Here is a 19,149-nt window from a genome sequence, read left to right on the forward strand (position 1 = left end):
TCATGGAACAGTAATTAAAAAGCACATCTTGAGCAGATATCAAACTTTGATAAAGGGATCATGACAAGTTCTGGGGTGCTGAAATAACCCAGTAATCCAGTTGAGGCAATCCAACATTTCTTGAGAGGTGGGGAGAAGTCCAAAGTCCCATCTTTTTACTCCAACAACATTCATCTTTAAACAAGAAGAAATTCTGTATGGAATATCTGAATGATTTAAAAAGAGAATATGAAATGTTTGTACTGGTAAAATAAAGTTTTTAAATGTACAAGAACTCTCCAATTTTATTAGGTGGTGTTCACTGAGCTGTATAAAAGATTCCTAATTCTGTATCAGAGAACAAAGCTCTTTAGTAATCTATTAGAAACTTTCTATGTGTTCATATGTCTTAATAATTAAAATATATTTTATTTTGGATATATTTTTTCTCATTAAAAATAACCTTATGTTAAAACATATATTAGAATTTTTAAAACCAAAATTCAAGTAAAAATGGAACTTGGTTTTTTCTCGGTACAAATAGTTATTTCAAGAACAGGGACCTTAAGAACAGTCTTAAAACCTTGTATAATCATAATTAATGATCAGTTCCACAGTAAAACCTTGTTAAATACAAAAGGCTAATTTGACCATGGCCCTTTAAAGACTCTTCCAATGTTTAGGGATTTATATATGTGTGTTCACAGAAACAGGCTCTACTTCTTTCTTTCCTCTCTTTCCGATGTGGGATCAAGAGAGGCTGTAGGACTTCCATGAACTTTATTATTAGGATTTGCCATAAATTCTCTAAAAGTCACTCCACTCTGCACTGGAGAAAATACGCAATGATGATACAATTGTCAGCAATTAAAGATGTGAGTAGTAAAAACAAGAATCAGCATTTGTGAGAAAGGCATACTACACGGAATGGGAAAGGCTCTATTCAAAGCCACTCCAGATATTGTGTACAATGGCAAACTGTTTTAATGCCACATTCTCCATTCCCTAGCTATCCAAGTGCTGTGTGGTTTCACTGTATCACAATAGAAGCTTCCATAGAAGCATGTCAGTTCATAGAGTTAAACATCTTTGATCACTGATATAGCTCTGCTACAGTATGGACAACATCATTAGAGATAGTATTACATAAGACTATGCAAACTGGTCCTCTGTTCTCTAGGATTCTGTTACTAATTCTGATTATTACAACTGTCAATCTAAAATAAGGTTATATTTTATTTGTTGCAATAACTTAGAATATAAATCTAATCAATCAATAGTATTAGACAGAATGTGGTAGATGAGCCAGGCAAATTATTTGCTCTGGGAATTCTGATATTATTTTGAGTAGCAAATACCATTTTATTAAAAATTGTTTTGAAGCAATATGAAAAATAAGGAATTTCTTGTTGTTATAACTAATAAACCACACATATTTATAGTATACATAAGTACATATATTTCTCCATTCAAGCATAAGTCTTTCATGTATTAGTGTAATCTGCATTAATAAAAATGACCATTATGGGGAAATAAGAAAAACGGTAATTGAAAGAATTTATTAGACTTTCAATAATATACTAATTCAACAATGGCCTTGAGAAATATTACTGCCTATCATAGATTCTTGTTATGAATAGACAATTTCCAGGTATCCTTAGTGAAGTATTACATACAGTATTAATAGTAACCCAATTTATAGCATATTATGCTATGAAATTAAATTGTCATTAGCACAGTAGTTGTTTAGTGTTTTCATTTCGGATTGAAAACCTATATAATTATCCATATGGCCAACTATTAGCTAAGTCTTTAAGGTTTACCCTTTCCCTTTGTTAACTAATTACAGCTATTTCTCTTTCTGTTATCTTTTTATTTTTCATCAGAAGTTTTTTTTTTAAAAAAATCTTTAATACGGCTAGAAGTGTGTGACAGTAGAGAATATAGATTCGGGGTGTCTTCTGATATCTACATGACTCTTTATGGGATAAATCTGAATTTCCTTGGAAGTAGCATTTCATGTTTAGCTTCTACTTCACCTACAAAGAATAATCCATAATTATGGACAAAGCGTATGAATGAATTCATATACTGTAGATAGCAATTTCTCCACATTTCCTTTTGGGCTCACAGTTCCATGCAAATGAGTGAAGATAGCACCATGCAAACTGAAAGTTGTTTGTGACAGAGAAAGGTACACAATTGGAACATCAGTCCAGTCTGTTACACAGTAACAAATAGCACAAAAACTATATTTGAAAAAAACCCCGATATCTTTAATGTATACACATAGGAGCTGCACTGAATTCACATAAAAAGGTAAAGGCAGAGGTTTCCCCTGTCCAGTCATGTCTGATTTTAGGGGTGGTGCTTATCAATGTTTCCTCACCAAGGAAATCAGCATAATCTGAAAATATTTCAGATGTTTGTGTGGTCTGCATGACTATGTCGCAAAGCACATAGAACGCTGTTACCTTCTAAGTGGTACCTCTTTATGTACATGTATTTGCATGCTTTCAAACTGCTGGGTGGGCAGGAGCTGGAGCAAGTAACAGGAGCTCACCTCCTCCTGCGGTGCTTGGGTCTTGAAGTGGGCTGTCAATTCAAGCTGTCCAGCTGACAAGCTCAGCTTAATTAGCCATCGCACCCCATATACATCATTCAGAGCTAAAGAAGCTTCTTAGATGAGAAGCGAAACATCGTCAAAGAAAAAACCAGAAAGTCCAGTTTCATATTGGAAAAAAGGAAAGAGAAAAAAAAGCACCTTTGGGACAACCATGACCTGGATGACTGTGAATCTCATAGACATTGTTCAAAATATAATTTCCAAGCCTATGAGCAGGACCAAGACTTTTATTAATGGAATCCCTTGCAAAAGACAAAAATACGACTGCCAAAAGAAGACTTGCTGGTTGGAAGTCCAATGCAATCTCCTAGGATCAAATCCAAAACTTTTCCAAAAGGCCCACACCGACTCTCAAATAGTTTTATCATGTTCCATGTAAGATTGTCTCACTTTTGCCTATGTTTTGATCTGGCGTAGAGTCTGGGATGGAGTAGCCTTTGCACACCTTCCAAACCATATCTTCCAATATCATAGGGTGCCACTGTGGAAACTTCAGCAACAGGCCAAATTCTCAATCCCTTAAAAGTCTGTAGAGATTCTCAGTCATCCAGGTCATGGCTGTCCCGAAGGTGCTTTTTCAGGAGGCAACTGGACTACTTGTTTTTTCTTTGAAGATATTTCGCTTCTCACCCAAGAAGCTCCTTCAGCTCTGACTTCCCTTCCACACCATACAAGTCAGAGGTGAAGAAACTTCTTGGATGGGAAGCGAAACGTCTGGAAAGAAAAAACAAGAAACTCCAGTTGCCTTTTGAAAAAAAGCACCTTTGGGGGTCACATCCTGTCCTTTCTTTGGCATTTTGGCCCTTCTCTTAAGGCAGTCATATACCCGCTCCAATCCGCTGCTTTGATTTCCTCCTCTGGCTCCCCTGCACTCTTAAGGCATCACAGTTAATTTTGCCTAATCAGTAGGACTGGGATTACCTGAGGCCCATCAAGTAGACTTTCTATTACATCAGTGGTTAGAAGAAAAAAAACCGACATCAGGTGAGTTTGGGTGCAGCCAGCCCCAGAAATAAATCTACTCAAGTTACAAAGGGACAAGAGAATTCTCGAATGGACCATTCTCACAATGTACTCCCTAGGATCATGGAACAGTCATTAAAAAGCACATCTTGAGCAGATATCATGACTAGTCCTGGGATGCTGCATTAACCCAGAAATCCAGTTGAGGCAAGCCCTTTCAGCGGAGGGCTTGAGCGACCCACGGGGGCTCAAGTTGAAATGATGCCGCCGGCATGACTTGGCGACCGCAGGCGCGCTCTGCCGCCCTCTGGGTGAGCCGGAGTGACGGGAGGGCGCGTGAGGCGCTTACGGGCAACGGCGGGCGGAGGAAACCCGCCAGAATCGCAGCTGAGTCCCTGCCTGCCTGCTCCTCTCATCCCGATTGGCATTAGCAGCGGCGGCGGCGAGAGGAGGACCGAGAGCTGCTCGGCGTTGGCCGGGCAGGAGAGACGGCAGAGCCAAGCAGCCCCAGCGGCCTACTTTGATTGCCTTGCGCCTCGTTCCCCGAAGGCACCAGAAGACGCCAAAAGTCAAGGAAAGCGTGGGAGACCTCTAGAGTCGGGAAGCTCAGCCAGGTTCCTCGGACTCTCTTTGGATCCCCGAGGTGGGAAATCCCGCCTAGATGGTTACCGTGGTGACCAAGCTCGTGCATTATCTGCACCTCAGGTAAGGAGTCATGTAGGCGGCCAGCGGCTGCTTCCCTCGGATAGCTGGTTGTCGGCGAGCCCCTCTCTATAACTTCCTTCCCACGTTATATATTGCTCTTTCTCGGGCACTCCCAACCCTCCTGTTCCTAGGCTCCACAATCTTTCTGGCAAACTTTTTTTCCTGATACAGTATAATATCCGCGTTATTTGCAATTACTAATTGCAATTACTAAATTGCAGCATAATACTAATCACTAATTGCAACCAATATCATTGTACATGTGTTGTGCACCGACAGATAAATAATTCTAACACCCAGGAAAACGTTCCAATACTGTGAACTTCAGTCTACAGTACTTTAGTAACATCATCACACTGCAGGCTATAGGACCCACTATTGATTTGAGGCTGGGGAACTGTGATCAGGAGGTTAGCGCTTAAAAAGAAAACAAAGATGTCAACGCCTTCCTGAATGGATGAATGCATGGCAATAAAATCAGCAATGCAGCAGAGAGAGGGAGAGAGAAAGAGAGAGAGGGAGAGGGGGAGAGGGCTTAATTTATTTCCTTCCACTGCTTTCCTTATTAAAAAATCAACACACTAACTCAATGAAAGTTGGTTTTTTTGGAAGAACCAAGTATCAGATGGATACCAAGTGTCATGTTTGACTGAGGATCTTTTTTTGGTGGCAATTTAGTACCAATCCGTAATAAATCTTAGGGGTTCCCGTTAAACACATTCTGGGGACCCATGTCCTTAAATGGTACGTTGCTTTTGTTTTCCAATTATACATTCTGCATAAGGATACGCACAAGGGTATATATAAGTGCAACCTAGGAAATCAAGACTTTTTCATATAAAAAGAAATACAACATATTGTTTTGTTACAGAAATACAACATGAGGATGATTTTCCACACTGACTCATTAAGTGAGGGTGTTTCCAAAGCTAGGATGTTATATTGGCATACATGCAATATTTTCTTTCAACAACCCCAGCAGTTTCCATATTGTATTCGCTGTTCATTTGCTTGCCTAAAGCTCTACCCTCTAGATAGGCATGAATATTCAGAAAAGGAAAGAATATATTTAAAATCATTGATATTTCCACAATTCTGAGAATTCACACCCCTTCGTACTGAATCCCCCATATAGCTTGACTAGTTTTCAGAACTAATGACAGCAAATTTGTAGTGTTAGTTTCAACAGTGGCAGTAAATGCGATCTTTAAACTTTGACAGTGATAAGAGTGTTAGCTATGTTCCAAAGATCTGGATTTTAAACTTCTCTTCCTTTAATGTTATCATGTCACATCATAAACTGTTTTGCAAAATCTACTTAGCTGCAACAGGCCTGATTTTTGAGAAATACCTATTGAAAACCCAGCTATCTATTCAGAATGAGTTATGTAGCCAAGGTCAGTCCCAATTTAGCTATCTGCAAAAATTTTAACTCTATATCTCAGGGGAACAACTCAGCTGTTTTGATACATTCGTGAAAAAGTGAATAAGGTCTCAATATCTTTTCTGTATTTCATAAGTTATAAATGTTTGAAGTATCATCTTACCATTTCCCATGTTGAATATTGTCAACACTGTTTAAGCTATAAAGATTCAAAATATAAATTATATGTGTAGTTAGATTACAAACATTAAGTTGTTTCCTTGTGGCTGGTTCCTGTACCACCTTAGTTACATATGGATGTTTTAACATTAACATCAAATATTCTGCAAGTGTAGATAACATTGTAAGCTGAGATATCCAATTTATTTAAACTATTCTTATTAGTTAGATCTATGTTTGTAATCTTGTCATGGTTACATAAATCCAGGAATATTCGCCTTACTAATAGTATATAAATATTTTGTTTTACCACTTACGTTGCCTTTATGTCTTATTCATTCAGTGTATTCCTTTTGCCTCTTACAAAAACTCAACAGTTCTGTCCCAATTCCCAATAGCCCACCTTTAAGTTTCTCCAAGTTTCTTCTTTGTGTTATGCTGCAGGTCCTATTTCCACAATCTTCCAAGATTATTCTGTGTTGTTATAGAATAGAAATCCATGGCTTAAAATTCATACAGATTCCCTTCATTCATGCTTTGCTTATACAGCTTGTTGCCCAATTTCTCCTACTAGAACATATCAAGCACAAGTAGATCCAAACATTCAAAAAGTATTTCACACATAGAAAAACATCACTTAGAGGAAGAAGTACAAAAGCTTGAACAAAAAAAGACAGAAATTATTTTTGATTTTAAAATTTTCATTTATTGAATATGAGGCTTATTGCCATTGATTTTTAAAAACATGTTACGATAGGCATTCCTCAACAGAAGACTAATTCAGACAAATACTTGTTTTCCTTCGTTGTTTTCTCTAAATGAAGGATTCTTGACTATAGGTACCAACCAATAAAAAATAGAACTTTATTACATTAATTTCATTTATTATTAATTTGTGATTATCTGAATTCCCAAAAGTAAAAAAAAAGCATTTAGTGCACACTAAGCCTAATTAGTAGTCTATTTTAATATGTTCATCTTCCTAAATGTAGAATAGTAGCTTGATTTGTGTATGTGTAGGTTTATAGCTATGTGTATGTATATATGCATATGCATTTGTGTGTGTGTGTGTGTGTGCGTGCGCGCACACACACACATATAGCATGTATGCATACACATACATTATGGTTGGTGACCACATATTAAACTATATTTCAGAAATTTGACATCTGGCTCCTAATCACTTTTTAAGGCATGTTTCTATTGTATACATATGGTGATTCACAAAATAATATTTAATAGTTCAGATAACTATTATACAATCTGTTATACCATTGCTGCTTCTAGAGGGTAAGCAGTGTGGGTTTTTTGGTAGCAAAAACAATCCAGAATTTTGTGGTGTTTTTGTGTGTTTGTGTGTGTATGTGTGTGTGTGTGAGAGAGGGAGAGGGGGAGAGAGAGAGGTGTATGAATGTGGTATTTTATTTATTAATCAATTTTATGTAGTCACCCACTTTACTGAAGGTGCCTCTGGGAAGTGCAATAAATGAGTGAAATCACATTAAAAACCCACAAATACAAAAAAAATTCTAACAATCACATTAATTTTAAGGCTTTTAAGCTGTCCTTTGTATATTCTGCATTTTCAGTTCCTAAAGTTGTTAAGCAGCATGAATTATGAGTCTATCCCAAAATATCTTTTATTCACTATTGCAAATGTGAGCCATTGCGTTATCTGAAATGCTTCTCACTTTGTTGTCCTCTGGTTTCCGCTGAAAGTAAATTGGAAATACTGTACCATGAAACAGATGGAAAAAAGCCAATACATATTTTACACAGTACCAGCTATGTTGTAGCTGTAACTAATTAGACTGTGCTATATATTCATTTTCTTATGGCTAATTACACTCGGAATGTAAAGATTTTTATCATCTTCTCCTTATGTTCATGTGTCTGAACTGTCCAACTCACTAGAAACAGGCAGAAAAACACTGATACACTTAAAACAGGGCTAACAAATCTGAAGGATTTTATAAAACAAGCACTGGGGTACGTTATACATACAATGTGGAATTTCTTTACATAGTCCTGTAATCTGGTCTTTCCTAACCTAGCATTCACTAGATGCAATTTGAGATTGCAGTATTTAATATTCCTAATCAACATGGCTCAATTTGTTGCTTGAACTTGATTATGTGAATATTTTCCTATTATGAAGATAATATTCAAGCCCATATAACAGAGCATGATGATAATGTTTGCTTATCTTCAAAAATACAAGCTGACCTTGTACATAGATAATCTAGGTAGTGACAGGGAAAAAAAGAATATAGTAAAATGTAACTATATTTTTAAGTTTATTTGACACAGAATTGGAAAAGAAGATTTTGTTTATCATATGAACCTTTTTTATTCTAATGCTCAAGGTGGCTTGCAATAATAAACAATCAATAGAAAACTTAATAAAATTAATGCAATTAAAATCAACACTGGTTAAACTTCATTATTAAAATAATTAACTATTAAAATTGTGGAAGAGATGCATTCATCCATCTTCCTAAATACTTTAAAATTGAGAGAATCAATTCTTGGAATGATTGGATTGGTAGTAATAGTATAAATTATGGTAATGAATGTATTAAAGTCATGTTTATTAGTCACAGTTAATACAGTTTATCATGTTTAGATTGAATTTCCAGAAAATAAAAACATCTCTATTCACTTTTTAGCCACACTTTTTATGTTTAGCATGGCTTTAGTGATTCCATTCTGAATATGTTTTTATTCTGTGCTATTTTATAGTCTCCCTCAATATATTTTATTAATTTAATTAATAAGTAGCTGAAGAATCATTTTAACATGGCTTGTTGAATAAACTATAATAATCTAGCCCATACATCATGCTAAGGCAGAAACCATGATTTGCAACCCACAATAGTTGGGTCAAGTGATAAGGCAAAATAAAGCAAAGCATATAATGAACCCAGATACGGTAATTAATAGAAATATAATATTACTTTAGATTATTCTACTTGCAAGGATCCGCATCAGAGGAAAAAAAAGAGAGTGGAAGAGAAATACCAACACACACACACAACTTTATTTGGAGTTTTATATTGCTTTCTAGGAGGTTGTAATTGCCAGCAAATATATTTGGGTGTTTATATCAATGGCAAATTCTATTTAGTCTCAAAAACATTCTCCTTATGTGGGCTTTCATAATTTCATAGCAGATACTGTGAACCTCAAAATCAGATTTACTCATCTAATTAACCCGGTAACAATCAAGTAAATGATTAGATATGAGCCACTCTATAGTTTCTGGGAAAAGCATGCCTTATTCATAAAATCATTGCAGTTTATATTTTGATTTACATGCAACCTTTGTAATATCAGTTAGCTTTGTTAATTATGTAAGTTAAATCAACAGGAGAAGGCTAAATATGTGCTTGCCAAAATTCTAACAACATTGAAATGCAAATTGGGTATAAATGAAAATAAAAGCATTCATATATATTTAATATAATTTGTGCTGAATACAATTAAAATATGTTTACATATAATTATATAAATTCACCAAGAATGTGAAAGGATACTTGCGAACAATAAACAAAGGAGACAGAAACGGACAGAACAGAAAGCAAATGACTAATGCAAGAAACAATAAACAAACAAAGCAAAACAAAGATAGGGCAATTTAAATATTTTTTTTAAAAAAACACACACACACATACAGGATATTGGCTGCTATTGTTACCAAAAATACTAATACAGCAAGTTATTGTCCTATTGAGGAAAGAAATGTGGTAATACAAACTACAGTACTACATATTCCATACTCATTTGTCTCCATATTAATAGAAAAGATCTGAAGTAAAAAAAAACAACAGTTCAATGCTGTAAAGCAAGTTAGACCAACATGGAAGACATTGGGATCAGTGGCTAAGCTTTGATAGCAATGTGACTCTGCTGAAAGTCTAGTGGACCTCCTTGTGCATTGGGTAGCCACTGTGAAAAAGATTAGGTGGACCAGAAGTCTGATCCAGCAAGGTACTGCTTATGTTCGTATGCACTACACAGGTGTTAAACTGGTGGCCCGCGGGCCGAATGCATCATGCATAGGCCACCCCCACCCTGGCTCTGCAAAACCCATCGTGAAACATCTCAATACATCATGTGATGCGATTGAGTTTGTCACCCATGCTCTATAGCATGTGCACAAAGTCCTGAACTTGTCAGTATAGAAAAACTAGGAGTGTAAGGATCAGGCATTATTTTTTTTTCTTGTTGGGAATCCAAGTTCTTGAGTACTGTAAAAAAAAAGTTACATTCCCCTTCAAACTCATCTACATTCCTGGTGACTTCATGAACTCATCCTTGTCATTTTCTCAGTCCCAGTATGGAAATGCTTTGCTTTGTCTTCTTTCTAGAACTTTTTTTTTTTGCTCTTCAGACTTTCTTGGAGCTCTGAGCTCTTCATGGTGTCTGTCCAAGTAATAACTAGATGTTAGTGTGCTCAGCATTTTGGAACCTGAAAATTTTTGATCCTAGCTGAGCGCAAACATTTACATTACTTGCATGAGATTTCAATAAATATAATGCCAATAATAGCAGAGGGTTAGTCTTTTGAATCTATTCTGGAACAATGAAGCAGTAGTTCACAGTGATGGTTCTCTTATGATGTATAAAAATACGTGTAAGATAAAACAATTGGAATCCATTTCACTCTGGATGGCTTAATTAAAATGTAATATGTACATTTTCTGTTAAATATATAAATGATAGTTTGTCCTGCCAGTTGGGGTAGGGATGTGGTTTTTTTGTTGATAGTTCTTTTATTAGGGTATTGTTTTCTACTTGATTATAAGTACGTAGAAATATATAAACTACTGTATATAAACAGGCTGCAAACCTCACACTGATGAGGCTGCCCAATTCTGGGGTCACCAACCTTTTGGACCTCGGGGACCACTAAATTCATAATTTTAAATCCAGCGGACCATTAATATGATTTTTTTAAAAAAAGTTAAATAATATTTAGTGCAATATAAAAAAATGCAAATAATTTTTCTGTGGACCACCAAAAAATTTTCAAAGACCACTAGTGGTCCATAGGCCACCAGTTGATGACCACTGGCCCGATTGGTTAATAAAATGTTTGTAAACAAACAAGTAAACTTGAAGAGTACTAAGGCCACCTCACTTCAACCCTGAGTTGCAGATATTATCTTCTCATGGAACAGAAATAACAGTGTAGAAATGTAATATCCGTGCATCTGTTTCTTAATGAACAAATGGGTAGCAACAAGAGAAAGTTAGAAAGGGAATCAGAGAGATAAAAAGAGTCCTTATCTTAATGTGTTTGCAGATAAATGCATGTGCGTGTGTGTATACATGATTCTGTAATCTTTTCTTTAAAACTAAAGTTTTTTTGGTTGTGAGCAGCTGTTAGGGTGCTGACCCTGAACTTCTCCCAATGCTTTATGAAGCAACAGCTCTTTTGCACTGCTTGTGTATCCTCCACAACTTCCTCTGTGTTTCTTCTGCCTTTTGCAAGCACCAGAGGAAGCTAACCGGAGGTTGTAAGACAGTGGTGGGTTTCAAAATTTTTTAGAACCTCTTCTGTATGTGTGGCCTGCTTTGTGGGAGTGGCTTGCTGACCATGTGACCAAGTGGGAGTGGCTTGGCAGTCATGTGACTGGGTGGGCGTGGCCAACTTGTAAAATGTGGTGAAACTCACTTAACAACGCTCTTGCTTAGCAACCAAAATGTTGGCTCAGAAACTCTGGCATTTGAAGCACGCAAATCTTAACGCTGTCAAGTTACAAGACCCTTGCACCCCTAACCCTTTAGGAAAAAAACCCCCAGGGGTGTTCAAACCTGACAGCTTTAAGACTTGTGGACTTCAGCTCCCAGAATTCCTCCTCTCGCTCTTCATCTTGATGATGTCCGGATGGGCAGGGGGAGGAAGCTGGAACCGGTTCTAAATGACACTGTAGATTTGTGGAACCTCTTCTATAGAAGAGGTTAGAACTGGCAGGAACCCACCCCTGTTGTAAAATAATGTGAAAATATCACTGAGGCAAATCAACTCAATATTAAGCCATTAAAGCCAAGTTTTAAAGTTACATTTGCTGTACCAGTGGACACAATACTAAATATATAAGAATTATCATATCCTTCTCTTCTAATCTTTGGATAAACAGCTAACACCCAAATCTGAAAAGTTATGAATTATTCTTTAATCAACTTTAGGAATGGTCTCAGAACTTTTTCCTTGTCTTTACTAGAAGCTCCAATCTTCTACTGACAGAAGATTTGAAAAAATAAAGCCAACAGTTTTGGAGAGCATCAGGTTGGGAAAGGATAGCTTATTGAATAAGGTGCATGAACATAGATTTGCTATACAATTTCAAAAATTCCTGGATGAAATGTCTTACATTTTGACTCCTATTGATGCTAACCAACAAGAATAATGAGAGAAGATTGGGGAAGCTATGATTCAAAGCACAGAATATCCTAGCTTGCTTATCACTGTCATAGTAGTTCTTTGGATGTCCATTTAGGAATTTGATTTTGTACCTTAGTGATTCTTCTAAAATGTGGCCCCTAGAGAACTCCAAATTCTGATGCCACGTTGTACGTTTTGATATAAATTAAATGCTTCTCATGCCACTTTCCATTTTTTCATAGAATCCAAACCCTGGCATGCCACTCAAAGATCAAATGTGGCCCTTTACTCAGGGAAAACTAGGCACCCCTAGGCTAGTGGAAAATTACTCATAACCCACAGGGCTCATTCTGTGGGATTTTGTTGGCTAATTTGTCTCCCTTGAGATTTAAATACCTGGAGATAGTCCAGACTCCAGAAGTTTGCAAGGACATGCCTTTGGTATGCTAATTATCCTTTTCCATCTGATTCAGGTGAGGCAATCAAAGGGCATATTGGCAGCTGGAAGCAATCTTTATAAAATAGAGGCAATTAGAGGGTACCTTCTCTGCAGAGAGAGAATATTACTATTTGTTTCAGGTGGCTCTGCATTTTGGTTAAAGCTCAGACTAGCAACCATATTTTATTGAGGGCCATAAAAGAATAATCTGCTGGTAGTTACACTGTTGCATGCTTGTGGTGTTTGTATATAGTTAAAGGCAACATTAAATGAGAATGACAATTTTTCTATTTCTGATAATTTTTTTCCCTGTTTTTTTTTCTGATCACCTTTTATATCTCTCTTGCCAGAGAGCAAGCTGGTAAGGAAGTGATAGAGTGTTTTTTACTAGAGAGCTGCCTTGGTCTCTCGCAAAGGACTTTTGAAATGAAAGTCCATAGCTCCCAAGGTCCCAGATTTCTGCTCTAAAAGACCAATGTCTCCATGTGGAGAGGCAGCTAGGTCAGATTTGTGTATAAAACATTAGTAAGGGCCTACATTCTGTGACATGAATGATAGTAAAATAACAAAGAATCCAAATTAGATAGATCTATGTAAAGTGTCTCTTTATCTATTGAATACATACAACAAACATGAATGAATGTAGCACAAATGGTGAATCACTGCTTAGCAACCAGAGCAACCCCCCCCCCCTTTCTAACCACATGTTTAATTGTTGATGAATGGAGGAAACCATTATCTCCTGGTTATTAAGTGTCTCCTGTCATTGTCAGGGAACAATGAAGTTTTCAATTCCAAGACATTTCAGCTTCATTAACATTCATTTCATTTACATTCAGAATCAAATTCAAGAATGTTTACAGTGGGAAAATCAAATTTATTAAAATGTATATTACACTGAAAGTGCAACAGGGCTTCCTTTAGAAGAGCATGTGACCCAAGATAATTGCTTTACAATGTTAAATTTTAAGATTTAGTGACTACAAAATCATATCAATCATATCTTTAAACCAACAAAACCAACAAAGGAAGAGGCTGACTTGCTCTGTGCAGTTTAAGAAAATAATGGTAAAATGAGTATAATTTGAAGTCACAGAATACATACTGTGAAAACATACATACATACTTTCTAAGTATCTCTTCCATGGGGTAGCATAAAAAAGTTGTAGGTAGCTTTATACCTAATTTTTATAATTGGTACTTATTACATTTCTATAAAGATTCTCAATCAGCCAGGTCATGATTGTTCCAAAGGTGCTTTTTTCTTTTATTCAAAAAGCAACTGGGCTGTCTTGGTTGCTTCCTTTGAAAATGTTTCGCTTATTATCCATGAAGCCGAGATGGCGCAGTGGTTAGGGTGCAGTACTGCAGGCCACTTCAGCTGACTGTTCTCTGCAGTTCAGCGGTTCAAATCTCACCGGCTCAAGGTTGACTCAGCCTTCCATCCTTCCGAGGTGGGTGAAAGGAGGACCCAGACTGTGGGGGCAATGTGCTGGCTCTGTAAACCGCTTAGAGAGGGCTGAAAGCCCTATGAAGCGGTATATAAGTCTAACTGCTAACTGCTATTGCTAAGCTTCTTCAGTTCATGAACTGAAGAAGCTTCTTGGATGAGAAATCAAACATTTTCAAAGGAAAAAAGCCAAGGGAATGTAATTGCCTTTTGAGAGAAAAACAGCACTTTTGGGACCTTTACTACCTTAGTCTAGTTAGTACTGAGTATATTGACTGATAACTATATTTTCTAAATTAGAACACTTACCAGGTTAGCTTTGTTGTAGCAGACAAAATCATTCTACCCCAAATAACTTCAGCTTGCAAAAACAATGTTTGAATAGGTTGAACTGCAGCATCATTCAAACAAAAATATGATTATGTATAGCCTGGCTTCACATGACAGTTGGGGTAGTTAATAGTTCATGTGTGTTGTGTAAAGTTAGACAACTGGATTAATTTAGTAAGCCACAGTTCAGTAAACAATGGATGGACATGTTGTGAGATCACAGCAACTGGGACATAACTTTTCAGAAGCATGAATATGCTTAAAAAGAGGCACAAATGAATTTAAAATCTAAACCGACAATTTGTGAAAATATAGCTGTCAAAAAACAAAATCAATGCTCAGGGTCAAACTAGATATGATGTGAACTACATGGACTGAGCTTTCTGTTTGTGTAAAGCCTGTAATCCTTTAAGGAGAATTAAGAATTTAAGTAATTTAAATTCTTAAATCTAAACTGTCTACAAGTAATTATTTAGTTTTTATTAACAAAAAAGTACAGAAACGGTGCTATGACACTGTGTGTATGTGCCTGGTTAATTTACCCAAATGACTCATCATTAATTACTGTAAAACAATTAAATGTTGTAAAACCCATCATTCTATAAACGGAATGTACTGGAAAACTCTTGATCTTTCTGTTTTTCTTTCAGTCCACAAACGTCCAAGCATTCAAGTAAGGTGAAGTAGGAGGTATGGAGATTAATGAAGTCCTTCTTTGAGGGGGATGGGCAGTTTAGAAATGTAACAAACAAACAAATAAATCTTCCAGAAAGCAAGGGAGCACCCTCAGAATGCTATGATTGGCACAACCTTAAAAAGAAACAATATATTCTAGAATTGTCCAGAATGGTAGATTTTACAAAGCTATAATAAAAATGTGGGAATCAATTTGTGATAATAATTAACTGTACAAAATACCTGCAGACTTCTGGGGTTTGTCATCAGCCAAGCTGAATAGGAAAAAAAACAGGTTGGGGGAGAAAAGAAATGTGGCAGATTTTGGAGCTATGTTTTTGCCAGCAAATATTTTAGATGGAATTTGATCAACCTAGTTTTGGTTATGATAAACGTTCTATTGGAACTCAGAAGAAGCAAATACATCTTGATGGATTCTCCATTTTGGACAATATATTTATATAAATATACAATAATTTAGTAAGGTTGAAAAACTAGCAAGTCTTATGGGAGGCTGCCATACTTTGGTTTTATTTATTTACATCATGTCTTAATAACTCTGGGTGTATTAAATTTATGGGAGACTATTGGAAATAACATTGTTACAGAACAACATATTGCAGAATGTAAACATCTTTCCTGGCTATAACCACCACAAATGCTTTCGGGACTGAGACCTTTCTCTCATTTCAAAATGGTAGTTAATGGTCAAATAACTCAGAAAATAGTAACACAATGTGCTCTAGTGAAAGAGCCAATGTGTGCAGTTTCTGAACTAGAATGGGACTTTGGGAGATGTTATCTTTATCTGTTTGGCTCCTGCAATGTCCTTACACGTACCTGGCTCTAACCACCCATTTTTGCAGCTCCTTATGGTCAAAAAGCAGGAATGCAGTGTTTCTATTTACGATATTCAAGCACATATCCTTAATTCCACTAATCTTATTAGCAATAGTTATAAAAGCAACCACCAGAGAGCACCACCATCCCCTCAAAAAAGCAAATTGAAGGACAAAGGGTCAAGTTAAAACCAGTGTCCTATTTAAATAGAATATATTTATATTTGTGTAAATGATTTGGGCTGCAGTTCTGTGCATACTAAGAGCTACCTCGTCTTAAATCAATTGGCTTTACTTTTAGATAGCTGAATTAGCAACACATACTGTAGGATAGTTATATATCTCCAAGTCCTTTTAAGTGTAAACAGAATTCAGCTCTACGGTACTTATTCCTATGTAACCCTAATCCTATAATCCTGTGATATAAAACACGGAGCACTGAAACAAGTACTAAGTATACAAAAATAGTTCTGTATGCAAGAAGAAACAAATATCCACATTAGCAGAAATAATTATAATAGAAAAACAAAGCAGTCATGCCTCATATAATTGGCAGCGTTTAATAATGACATGGTGCAGTATATTGTTTTATTGTGAATAATCTTGTAATACCTAATATGTAACAAACTACTGAACTATTGAAAGACTCTTTTAGAAATAGAAAATGGATCCCCCCCAAAAAAATCTCTAATAATATATTAGGTATTCTCAGGGGAGGACTTTAAAACTACTTATTCCAGCTTTTTTCATCATAATCCTTTCTTTAACACAGCTATTAACATTTCACACATACCCACAGAAATACAAAGGGAAAGGGTTTAAAACAGTGAATATGTAGACTTGCACAACCTTAGAGTTATCAAAGTATTCTATTACATTATTGTTGTATTTTAATAATCAAGTGGTAAATTGCATTGCCAAACAATAGTCTTAAATAAATATTGAATAATTGGCAGTATCTCCACAAGTATGAATGGTTAGTATGTATCATTTTAAACATCAGATTTTAAGAGGATTATTTAATATCAAGAAAAACTCTGTATATAAAAAAATTCAGATACAAAAAGCAAATATGCTTACATGTGATACATTAACTTAAGGAAAATGTGTCAGGAATACTTTCTGAAGACTTCAGAACTATATTATTTTTACTTTGTGTAACTTTATAAATTAATTAGCTTTATGTTCAATGCCTGTCTCTAGAATTTTAATGTGAAATCTTATCAAGGCCTTTCCTATTCATACCATCAGAAGCTTTAAAATGTATATATTTTTTGTAATAAGGTGTTATTAGTTTTGGTAGTAAATATTATGCCTTTGAGTGAGACATTTTTATGTCAAATACTTAGATTGCATGTGGAATTCTCAATCCCGCCCCCCTATAATGGTGGCTCCATTCGGTTCTACCACAAAACCACGGACGACAAAATCGCGGTCGACCGGACTTCCTGGGAGGAGCTTACTGGTGTGGGGCAGCAAAAAATCAGCTGCCTCCGAATTCCTGGCTACGTACCTGTTTAGAGGATCTTCCATCTGACGTCTTATCAGGTTTTCTTATCCTTCAGGCAAGAGGGAAAGAAGAAACTGTTTTGCTGGCAAATGCTCTTCGATTTTTGCAGCTTTTGTGCTTGCAAGGAAAGGGGGGCTAGCCCAAGGCAGAACGGCTGTCCGTGCTGGGAACTTCAAACTGCCTTGTGCAGGACAAAGTAGGTCTCTCCCACTCTGCTCTAAGTTTTGTTTGATTTAATCTTATCACGAGCTGAATCCGTTTACTGCGAGGACAATAATTGCTTATCAACATTTTAGCTTCTTCTCTTTTTTTCCTCCGAAAAATTATTTACTCAGAGGCTTTTAAAATGGCGCCGAGCAGGCTGGTTTCTCCGGTAATAACGAACACTTTTTGCTAATTCTTACAAGACTTCAAAAGAATTCAAAACAAAAGAGATAGCTTATCAAATGTTTTGGTTTCACAATAGAAGAATTTTACTCCTTTATTAACTTAGCTTATTTGGAAGTTAAATGGTGATGAATCTGTTGAACGGTCTTGTTACAATGTTTACTCACTGAAAGTTTTGCCAAGCCTTAAACTTCAAAATAAAAGCCTCTTTACTTAAAGCTGCATATTTAGGCTATAGAGTTTTATTAACTGCAGGCAGACAAATTTTGAAATGGCCTCAAAACCAAATATTAACTTGAAGTCGTCACCCTCTACTTCCAGGGGCACATCCTCAGTGCCTGGCACAAAGCTGCAGCCTCCGCCTCCTACGCCCCCTGCTGGGGATGTGTTAACGAAAGAATTTTTTCTGAGTAATCTAAGCGAGGCTCTTAATGCACAGACAATTAAAATGGAAGATAAATTTAGAGATAATAGAGAGGAGAGAAAAGAGGAAATAAAAGAAATGAAAGAAGAAATTAAAAGTGAAATTAAAAGTGAAATAAAAGGACTTAAACAGGAGTTGTATGAGAAATTTGAGGCTAAGGTTGATAAAATTAGAGACGACATGCTGAGTCTTGTAACTGTATTAACAGAACATATTTCTGGAGTGGAAGATACTCTAGAGGTTCTTAATGATGCCAATGCTAACTTGACATTGAAAACAGAGGTGGTGGAACAAAAAGTGGAAAATGCTGAAAAAGAAATTATTATGATACAGTACCGACAAATGGAGCTCGCATTAAGAGTAAGGGGGCTGCGTGAGGAGAAACAGGAGAACCTGAAACAGACCCTATCGGAAGCTTTTGACCGCCTGATGGGAAGACCAGGGACCAACCAAGGCTGGCAAATTGACAAAGCTTACCGCGTTAACTCCTGGCTGGCAAAGCAGAAGCAGCTTCCTCGAGACATCGTTATATATTTTACTACAAGAGAGTCCAGAAATATGGTACTGCAAGCGTCTTATAACACTAAGCTTCAAATTGGCGGTCAAGACCTGGCTGTTTTGAAAGAGATACCACCTCAAATGTTAAGAGCCAGAAGAGACTACGCTTTTTTGGCCGAAGAACTCAGAAACCGTCAGATACAGTATAGATGGGATGCACCATTCGGCATCATATTTACATTTGATAAGCAAAGGTACCGCCTCAACTCTGTATGGAAAGCCCGAGATTTTTATTATAATATATTGAAGGCCGGACACCCTGCACCACCTGGACCTAGAGAAAGACCACAAGAAGGACAGGATAGACAGCAAACTACACAACCACCAGAC

Source organism: Thamnophis sirtalis, unplaced genomic scaffold (genome assembly GCF_051295495.1).
Source record: "Thamnophis sirtalis isolate CommonGarterSnake01/CBP01778 unplaced genomic scaffold, rThaSir2_p1.2 scaffold_6, whole genome shotgun sequence".
Classification (NCBI taxonomy): Eukaryota; Metazoa; Chordata; class Lepidosauria; order Squamata; family Natricidae; genus Thamnophis; species Thamnophis sirtalis.